The 10,970-nt window shown below is 42.9% G+C and overlaps 1 non-coding gene across 1 annotated transcript; it reads right to left on the bottom strand.

Annotated features, from left to right (window-relative positions):
* Nucleotides 1-9,865: 9,865 nt before the first annotated feature.
* Nucleotides 9,866-9,941, bottom strand: TRNAA-AGC (transfer RNA alanine (anticodon AGC)). The gene has a single exon. It is a non-coding gene; the product is annotated as a tRNA-Ala (tRNA).
* Nucleotides 9,942-10,970: the final 1,029 nt, after the last annotated feature.

Genomic DNA, 10,970 nt, shown 5'->3' with positions numbered 1-10,970 from the left:
CCCCAGTTACAATGGAGCAACGCCCCAGATGGGCAGAGCATCACCCCCTGGAGGGCATGCTGGGTGGATCCCGGTCAGGTGCATGCAGGAGTCTGTCCATCGGCCTCTATGCTTTTAACTTTGGAAAAATACAACAAAAAGAAAAAAAGAAACAACAAGTGATTTTTAAGTATTGAGAGAAAGAAAATAGATCAGGAAGATGGAAGCTGCTCAGTAGCACGGTGAGAATCAGCAAAGTGAACACGCAGGATCTTACTTGTTTTCTAGTTAAGATTCAATACAGCATAAGGAATATAGTTGATAATGTGGTAATAACTGTGTGGTGCCAGGTGCATTTTGGAAAGATAGGAGGGAATAATTTGCAAAGTATTTGATTGTCTAACCACTTGGCTGTACTCCTGAAACGAATACAAAATAATATTGAATGTAAACTGTAATTGAAAACAATTAAAACAATATTTTTAAAGAGTTACTAACAGCGGGGGGGGGAGGGATGGAGGGAGAGGGGGAGGGGGAGGGGGAGGGGTACAAAGAAAACTGGATATAGGGTGACGGAGGACAATCTCTCTTTGGGTGATGGGTATGCAACAGAACTAAATGACAAGATAACCTGGAAATGTTTTCTTTGAATATATGTACCCTGATTTATTGATGTCACCCCATTATAATAAAAATTTATTTATTAAAAAAAAAGAGTTACTAACAGCTTGAATGGGGACCAAGGCAGTGAGGGTGAAGGAAATCTGTGTGGAGCGTCGGTTGGGAGAAGTCCTCGGATTTTAGTTCCTCTTGGCCACCATGAAACATGACGAGGCGTATGGTGGTGACCTCAACCAGACAGGGATAGTAAAGGTTGAACCTAGTATTTCTTATTTCACATTATATTAAACTAAAGTCATTGAAATAAAAAAGAAATGACAGGCCCTGGCTGGCTGGCTCAGTGGTAAAGTAGTATCGGCCCGGTATGTGGATGTTCCAAATTCTATTCCCAGCCAGGGCACACAGGAGAAGCACCCATCTGCTTCTCCACCCCTCCGCCTCCCCTTCTCTCTCTCTCTCTCTCTCTCTCTCTCTCTCTCTCTCTCTTCCCCTCCTGCAGCCATGGCTGGATTAGTTCCAGTGCATCAGCCTCGGGAGCTGAGGATGGTTCCATGGAGCCTCTGCCTTGGGTGCTAAAAAATGGCTCAGTTGTGAGCACGGCCCCAGATGGGCAGAGCATCAGCCCCAGATGGGGGTTGCAGGTGGGTCCTGGTCCCAGTTGGGGAGCATATGGGAGTCTGTTTCTCTATCTCCCCTCCTCTCACTTGGAAAAGAAGAAGAAGAAGAAAAAAAAGAAATGACAAAGGAAAATTTTAAAATTTGTTTTGGAAGTTTTCTTTGCTAAAAACAATTAAAAAGGACAACATTCTAGAATGAGAGGTAGCATGAATGGTGGGACACTTCAAAGACTACAGAATTGAGATCACACTCATAACGAGATACAGCTTGAATTTATACACTAATGTGATTAAAGTACAACATGAGACAAAATAAATATTTCCATTTCTAAAAATGCAGGGAAAATAAAAAAAAGAATGATTTATGGGCCCATGGTAAGCATTGATGAAAGAAAAAGTACACTTTACATATTTAGATTTGCATTAAAATGTGTAGTGAGTCCAAAATTGGCATATATTTCCCAAGAGACCTTGGGAAAGGCAGTAGTGAAAAAAAAGAAAAAAAAGAAAAAAGAGGTCTATATTTCTTTATCAAAATGTACTTGAATGTCTGAACATAGCACTAGATCAGATGATATCTGAGATCCATTTCAGCTCTAAAATTATTATTATTTTTTTTTAAAAGCTAGTCTTTTCTTTTTTTTTTTTTAAAGATTATTTATTTATTTACAGAGACAGAGAGAGAGTCAGTGAGAGGGATAGACAGGACAGACAGACAGGAACGGAGAGACGAGAAGCATCAATCATTAGTTTTGCGTTGCGCATTGCGACACTTTAGTTGTTCATTGAATGCTCTCTCATACGTGCCCTGACCGTGGAGCTACAGCACACCGAGCAACCCCTTGCTCGAGCCAGCGACCTTGGGTCCAAGGTGGTGAGTTTTTGTTCTAACCAGATGAGCCTGCGCACAAGTTGGCAACCTCGGGTCTCGAACCTGGGTCCTCCGCATCCCAGTCCGACGCTCCATCCACTGCGCCACCGCCTGGTCAGGCTCAGCTCTAAAATTATTTAACATTAAAGTTCTATTACAGGTGTTCAGAACGTTGAAAGCTAGGACTAATGTTTGATGATAAAGAAAATGCATTCCCATGGAGCTCCGAATACAATATTTTTAGATGCAATTATGAAGTTGTCTTTATCCTTTGCAGAAAGTTAAACATAGACGTTTAATGAGTATATTGGGAGGAGAACTTAGGTGGGTCAAGTACTAGAATTGATAATTACTTCAGGCATGTATTTAGTGCTATCTTAGAAAGTAAGAACTGAACAAATAAAATAAAAAATGAATTCTTTCTTTTTTAATTAAGTGAGAGACAGGGAGTCAGAGAGACAGACTCCCACATGCATCCCCTCTAGAGGGTGATGCTTTGCCCATCTGGGGCTGCAGCTCCATTGCTCGGCAAACAAGCTATTCCAGTGCCTGAGGCGAGGCCATGGAGCTATCCTCAGCGCCTGGGGCCAATGTGCTTGAACCATTAGGGCTGTGGGAGAAGGAGGAGGAGGAGGAGAGAGAGAGAGAAGGAAAAAGAGAAAGGGGAGGGGTGGAGAAGCAAATGGTCACTTCTCCTGTGTGTCTTGACCAGGAATTGAACCAGGGACATCCACACACTGGGCCGATTCTCTACTGCTGAGCCAACCAACCATGGCAAGAATAAATTCTATCACCTGTGCTTCTCACATTATTAAGCACAAAACAGAAATTTATTTTAAATTTTATTTTTTACCCCCAAAAGAATATCCTTTCTCCATTATTACCCTACATCTTTGTCACATATTCTTTGGCCTTGTATGGGTTTCTTTCTTTCTTTCTTTCTTTCTTTCTTTCTTTCTTTCTTTCTTCCTTCCTTCCTTCCTTCCTTCCTTCCTTCCTTATTTTTTAAGATTTTATTTATTTATTTTAGAGAGGAGAGAGAGAGAGAGAGAGAGAGAGAGAGAGAGAGAGAGAGAAAGGTAGGGGGTGGAGCTGGAAGCATTAACTCATAGTAGTTGATTCTCATGTGCCTTGACCAGGCAAGCCCAGTGTTTCGAACTGGTGACCTCAGCATCACCAAATCAATGCTTTAGCCACTGAGCCAACAGAGGTCAAGCAAGTGTAGGTCCATTTCTGACCGTGGATTCTGTTCCATTGATCCCCCTGTCTGTTCTCACGCCAGTTTCACATTGTCTTGATGACTTTAATTTTGGAATAAAATAGTGATTCTTCTAAATTTTTATAAAATCCTTTTAAAAAATCATTTTGGCTCTTCTAGCTAGGTCCTGTGCTTCCCCGTTTAATTATACAACCAGCTGATCAATGTCTGGGTGGCCGCGTCCGCCGCCCTGTGGGTAACGTGCAGGGAGGTGTCCGGAGCGCAGATGTGTTCGTCCAAGCGGAGGCCAAACTGCTGTGTTATTTACTAAGCGCGCTGTTTGTTGACAGCCCCGGGGAGGGTGGGAACCCCAAGAAGGCGGGGCTCAGGCTGCAGAGCACAGCTGCAGGCTCTGGCTCTCCTCAGAGGCTGGACGCTTCCACTGGAGAGAAACAAACACTGTTGCACATCTGGCTCGGGCTCTGTTCATTTGTAACATTACATACCGCGTTCCTCCCCCCCCCCACCACGGACACCCTTTCCTAAAAGCTGTTTCCTTGGGTCCTCATTGATTTTTCTTCAGTAATTTAATTCTTTTGTCCTCTTGAGAGTCATCAACTTCCCCTTGTCACCAAGCAGTGAGCGATATTGACTCATTCCTTCCATGAATAACTCAGAAGCTACTGTCCTGTAACTTTTATGCAGAAGACAGCTAAGGGTTCCCGGGACCCACAGATCCAGTGAGAGAGAAAGAGGGCCAGGTGCTGCTCCTAACAGCAGTTCTGGGATGCCCTGAGGGAGGCGGAGGCCTCCTTTTCCACATGTTTGGTTTCTTTTTGAAAGAAATTTGAAAGGAGTGAAAATATATGATTTAAATTTCAAAGACAAAAATTAATGTTCCTGATGTTTTTTTTCCCCACTTGGTCCTCAGGATCATGAAGGAAGTGTAAGGTATTTTTCCCCCGCCGAGAAGGAAGGAAGGGGCACAGAGCCACCAAGTGTGGAATAACAAAAGGCTTTATTGAGTACAGCGCATCCCGCCCTGCGAGGTTCCCTGGCCCCGAAGAAAGAAAGATGGAGGAGAGGGAGGCCAGGGAAGTCGCAAGGATTAAACCGCGTGGGAGATACTTAAAGGGATCCTCTAAGGAAGTGGGGCTAATATGACGTGGTGAAATCTCACTGGCTGGCAGACGGTCGCTTTTTTTCCAAAGGGTTCCTGTGAAGCCTCTTTTGGTGCGCTTGGTTGTGGGCGGTCCTAGCCAAAGTTTGTGCGGGTCTGGGTTCCCCACAGGACCATCCCCCATTATCCACCAACCTTACAGGAAGAATAAAAGTTAGAGTGTCATCTCCCTGGCATTCATTCTTCTTCTCTTCCTGACTTTTTCCAAACTGGTCCTATCCAGAGAATCACAAAGCCCTAGGATGATCTGGCAGAAAAGGATGCTCAATATATAGTCTACCTCTTGTGTCTACCAGACAGAAGAGACAGAGGAAGGCCCTCTCCCTTAGCTCATTGCCTGTCCCCACTCCTCCCTGCCACATAGCCACTCGATCTGCCCATCTTCCTGTCCCCACAGACATGGCGAGTGTTGGGGAGCTGCCTCCTGGAATTCTAAGACGCACGTATCTCATTAAAGCTACAACAATAGGAGGTGCGCTTCTGGTGGGGTCCAATCAATCAAATATAATTTTGATGAATAAAAGGAAGAAGCTTGGATCAATATTAAGATTTAAATGGATGACTAATAGAAATGAGGTCATACAATAATTTTCAGATACCAAAATTCATGTGTCTAAAGCAACTCTTCACGAAAACCAAGTCACTGTTAAAAAAAAATTTCTGTTGCCCAAACTGTTTACCTCTAACCACGTTTAATATTTTGGACCATAAATCCTTTTTATCTCACTCAGGACAGTTTACAACTGACTTGCAGAAACTTATTTGTAATTATAGAGAGAACCTAATATCCCTATAATAATATAAAGAGCTGAGCACCCAACTTCACTGTTATTTCTAAATTTTATTTTAAATATCAAGGTTGAAGAAGATTGTTCTTTTTATACATGATTGTACATATATGTATTTAAATGTGTGTATACTGTATATATTTCATATATGCATCAAAAAAATATATACTGTGATTTATGCCTTCTTCTAGAAAAATTCATTGTGATTTATGCCTTCCTTTAGAAAAATTCAATTAGTCATCAAGTGGGAGGGGATCACGAGAACAGGAGAAGGTGCTCTTGTTTACAATTAAATGATAGCCATCATTTCTGCTTTAAAAAGTGTCCCACGCTCTTGGGTTTTCTTAATAACCTGTCTACGGTCAATGTACCGCAAGCTGGGAAGACAAAATGCCACAGTCCCTCCCCTTCCTTCCTTTTATTCCAAAGATCCGCCCCACGACGTGGGCGTGGCCTCCTGGCTCACGATTTTCAGGGTCCAGCTGCCAGTTTTACTCCGATTCCCGCAGCGGACAACCGCTGGCTTAGGGCTGAGCGGCACGCTTTTCTGTGAGATCCGGAGTCCTGATCTCGAGGGGGAACACACCATCGGCAGAAGCGGCAATGGCTCTCATGGTTCCCCTACGTCCCCAAATGTGTGTTGTTTCATTAAGGCGGCCAGAGCCTAGCGGTGCTGCAGGTTCAATGGTTGTCTCAGCATCAGACTGTAATGGAAAAATCAGGGTGTCCAGGGTAGGCTATTAATACATGCTGTGAGGTTAAACACAAGCCTAAACTCCTGAAGTAAAGCACATTGTTTGATGACAGATTCTCTCCTGAGTCATTTTTATACACAGTTATTCTAAAGAAGTACACTTTTTATTCTATTAGATACTATTTTACTTATATATTTTTATTCAGTAAGAGGAGGGGAGGCAGAGACAGACTCCTGCATGCACCCCAATGGGGATTCACTAGGCAAGCCCACTAGGGGATGCTCTGCCTATCCTAGTTGATGCTCCATTGCTCAGCAACTGAGCTCTTCATAGCAGGTGAGACAGAGGCCATGGAGCCATCCTCAGCACCCCCCTCCCCCCAGGGCCAACTCATTCCATTTGAGCCATGGCTGCAGGAGAGGAGGAGAGAAAGAGAGACAGAAAGACAGAGAGAGAGAGAGAGAGAGAGAGAGAGAGAGAGAGAGAGGGAGAAGTGAGAGGGGGAGGGGTGGAGAAGCAGATGGTGCTTCTCCTGTGTGCCCTGACTGGGAATCGAACCCAGGACATCCACACACTGGGCTGACGCTCTACCTCTGAGCCAACCGGCCAGAGCTATTAGATATTATTATATCATCTTTTATAAATTTTTAAATTCAAATGATGAGCTCTCCATTTGCCGTAGGAGACCTTCTGTCGATAAAGATAGTCTGGTATATCGTGATATACACAAAGGATCTTGCTTTATTCGAGTCCACCAATTTGAAATAAGAGGGCAGACCGCTAGACACCAGGGAACAGTAATTGGGGCCTTTGGAGAGCACGTGGGCAGTGTGGACAGTAGGATGCTCAAGGGGTGTGAACAGTCACCCACTGGCTGGTGGGCACAGGGGAGCCCCGCAGGGCGGGGGGTGAGGTCCACGGAGGGAGCTGTTCACAATCAGGCAGAAGGGCTACTTCCTTTCCCGACAACGGTTATAATTTTGTTCCCTCTCTTCCTTTTCCCCGGGTCTATGAGCACAGCCCCGCCCCCCATGAACCAACGCAACAATCAGCTCACCGTGATATCCCCAACTGTTAATGAGTTCATTGGTGTTGACAAAAACACAAACACGGGTCACTGCACGAGGTCTGGGCCGCACTTCGCTGTTGCTGTGGTAGTTCTCCCCCTGCCCGGGTGGCCAAATTCTCAGCTCGTCCCCTTCACAACTACAATTAAGTAGCCCCTGAGCAGAGAGGCAAGACAGAGACAGGAAAAGAAGGAACGAATTGTTCAGAAGTGTGTATTTCCCTCTGTTGCAGCTTGATAGCCACTTCCAGGTGTTACGAAACGTGTCTAACTTAATAATTGCTACATTCTAGGTGTCTTAAGTAGCGAAACAGGTGTGAAATGAGGCTCAGTCAAGAGAACAGTGGTTTCACCTCCAAAGGAAAGAAATGCTCGTGTTGGCTATTGATTCGCCTCCAATACCTCAAACAATTTGAAGAGTGAACTTTGAGCAGATACTGATGTACGTTTAAATAGAATTTGATGGCGACTACCTCCCTAAGAATGTCTCCCTATGTTTTCATGAGCAGGCCTGAGGATACGCCAGCAACAGCAAATAAAGTTTCAATGCATGTCTTCAACGATACAGCTAGCCTGAAATGTGGCAGAGTTTCTTCTAACAACTATAATTAAGGAAAAGAAAATTCAACAGTGGGCTGGAATAGAATTTAAAATATTTTTAGCTTGTTACTCTTCCCGGGTCATGAACACTGAAGGGCGTGCAAACAGCTATGGGCTTTGACTTTGATGGATACTTTTTTCCTCGCTAAATTATTCAAGTCATGACTGAGTAATCCCTTTAATAATATCTTGGCATTAAATGATTATCAAAGATTTAATGCTATGTTGAGATATCATTTCAACATAAACCTGTCTAATTGCATTTTGGGGGAGTTGTCACTTAAGTCCACACAGGTTTTTCTCACATTTCATTTATTTCCGTACAGTTCAAGGTGACATATACAGTCTGACCTGCGGTGGTGCAGCGGATAAAGCATTGACCCGGCATGCTGAGGTTGCCAGTTCAAAATCCTGGCCTTGCTTGATTAAGTCACATACAAAAAACGACTGTTATGAGTTGATACTTCTCTGTCTCTGTCTCTGTCTCTCTCTCTCTCTCTCTCTCCTTACTCTAAAATCAGTAAAATAAAACCTAAATAAAAAAAATCAATAAAATAAAAAAATTACATATAAATTTGAAGAGATAGCCTAAAGATTATGTACAAAGTATTTTAATTCTAATTAACTCAGAGGTTCTTTTTACTGATGTTCTCAATTTGTGGTTCTTTCTGCAAACATTCCAGCTGGTGAGGTGGAGAGTATGTTTGTAAGAAACTGGTTCCCTCCTAGACACTAAATCTCCTTAGTTCTCAGCTCCATAGGAGAAGGCAGAGCCAGGCTCTGTCTACCACAAGCCAGAGATTGGTCCTAGCACTCAGTAATTCTTGTTCTTTATTTCGTTTTACTTTCGTCTTTTTGATGTGGATGTGCTGCACTTTGGGGAACTGGCAGTTCATTTTAGAAAGCCCCTTTGACTATTCATATTTGTAAGGCAGATGTCTGCCTTCAAATTCTCCTGCCTGTTGGACTTCTCTGTCTCATGCAATAGTTATATACAAACATGTTAGTGAACATTTCACTCTTAATCTGTGCTGGGTTTCGTTAAGGGTGCCTCTGTCTATCTTTGGCTTGTAGGGTGATGATGTGTAAGTTATAAGTGGTAAAAAGGGAAAATTCTGTGATTGAACTTTCTACTTGGGTTCAGATTCTTTCTCCAGTATTTAGTTATGTGGTCTTGAACAACTCATTTCAAAGTAATATTAGTACTTATAAGATTGTTTACGAGATGAATTTGTATATGTGTGTGTGTGTGTGTGTGTTTGTAATGGCTAGCCTAAAATAAACACTATATAAATACCAGCTATCATTATTCCTATCTCTTTCTCTAATAATATTCTTGACCTGCAGTTTTCCAAATTATAACAGTAATAGATGTCATTTGTAATAATAAAAGTCAGCTACCCATCTCCCTTGTTTACATATATGCTTACTGGAGGGTGCCTTTATTTTTTATATTAATTTCTCAGGAGTCAGCTTCTTCTTTGTTGAAATTTTAAGAGATGTTGTCAGGATGGTTTTCCAAAGTGGCTGAAAAATAAATACATTTCTATTAGTAGGAATACATTTTCCCTTTTATTCCCACAAGCATGAATTCTCATGCTTTTATTTTATTTATTTTTTCTTCTTCATTGTCAACTGAGAGGAAGGGAGATAGAGAGACAGACTTCCACATGAGCCCAGACCAGGATCTACCTGGCAACCAGGTCTGCGGCCAATGCTTGCAAATGGAGCTGTTTTTAGCACCTGAGGCAGTCTCCACAGAGCCATAGCAGTGGGAGGGGAAGAGAAAGAGGAGAAGGGAGGGGTGGAGAAGCAGATGGTCACTTCTCCTGTGTGATCAGGACACAACACAGGACACCCACATGCCAAGCTGAGGCACTACCACTGAGCCAACTGGCCAGGGCCAGTTCTCATTCTTCTTCTTCTTCTTCTTTTTTTTTTTGCATTTTTTCTGAAGCTGGAAACAGGGAGAGACAGTCAGACAGACTCCCGCATGCGCCCGACCGGGATCCACCCGGCACGCCCACCATGGGGCGATGCTCTGCCCACCAGGGGGCGATGCTCTGCCCATCCTGGGCGTCGCCATGTTGCGACCAGAGCCACTCTAGCGCCTGAGGCAGAGGCCACAGAGCCATCCCCAGTGCCCAGGCCATCTTTGCTCCAATGAGCCCCGGCTGCAGGAGGGGAAGAGAGAGACAGAGAGGAAGGCGAGGCAGAGGGGTGGAGAAGCAAATGGGCGCTTCTCCTGTGTGCCCTGGCCGGGAATCGAACCCGGGTCCTCCGCATGCTAGGCCGACGCTCTACCACTGAGCCAACCGGCCAGGGCCAGTTCTCATTCTTACAAACAAAAATTACAAGATGAAGTAATATTTGATTATTTTCTTATTTTTGTTTCCCTTACTTCTAGTGAGTTTGAATATTTATTATGTTTTTTGAACTGTTCCTAATTGCTTTTTCCCCTTTGCTCAGTTTCTATTAGATTCTGTCTTCTTGTTTAAGTTTTTAAGTTCAATACTATCTTACTTTTTATTACACTTTAACATTTTCTCTGTAAGTATTTTTTTAATGTTTAACCATGTTTATTATTTAGTTTGTAACTTTTTTCATGTAAATGTTATAAATATTTATTTGGATAAACATATCTCTTTTTTCTTTTTATAAATTCTAGATTTCCTCACTTGCTTAAAAATATTGCCTTAATCAAATTGTTTGTAAAGTGTCTTTCTGTATTTTTCTTTTCTTTTTTTTTTCTTTACAAATTCTGTTGTAGTATTTTAAATATATTTAAATTTTATTTTAAATAAGATGTGACATATGAATAACATTTTTATTTTCTTTTAAACATAATTTTCCAGTACAATTATTAAATTAAAACCCTTTCTACATTGTATTTTTTTTTCCTGAAGTGAGAAGTGAAGAGGCAGTTAGACTCCTGTATGCGCCCAACTGAGATGTACCTGGCATGCCCACCAGGGGGCGATGCTCTGCCCATCTGGGCCATTGCTCATTTGCAACCAGAGCCATTCTAGCGCCTGAGGTGGAGGTCATGGAGCCGTCCTCAGTGTCCCGGCCAATTTTGCTCCAATGGAGACTTGGCTGTAAGAGGGGAAGAGAGAGACAGAGAGAAGGAGAGGAGGAAGGGTGGAGAAGCAGATGGGCACTTCTCCTGTGTGCCCTGCCTGGGAATAGAACCCAGGACTTCCACAAGCTGGGCCGGTGCTCTACTGCTGAGCCAACCAGCTAGGGCTTTTCTACATTGTATTGATATTTGACTTTGTCATTGCATTAGATTTTTCTAACTTCATAACCAATTTCTTAAAAGTTAGCAGCTTAAAATAATGCCTATCTATCATGT

Source organism: Saccopteryx bilineata, chromosome 8 (genome assembly GCF_036850765.1).
Source record: "Saccopteryx bilineata isolate mSacBil1 chromosome 8, mSacBil1_pri_phased_curated, whole genome shotgun sequence".
NCBI classification, from domain to species: Eukaryota; Metazoa; Chordata; class Mammalia; order Chiroptera; family Emballonuridae; genus Saccopteryx; species Saccopteryx bilineata.
The sequence above is the reverse complement of the archived record's forward strand: the minus strand, read 5'-3'. Positions and strand labels throughout refer to the sequence as shown.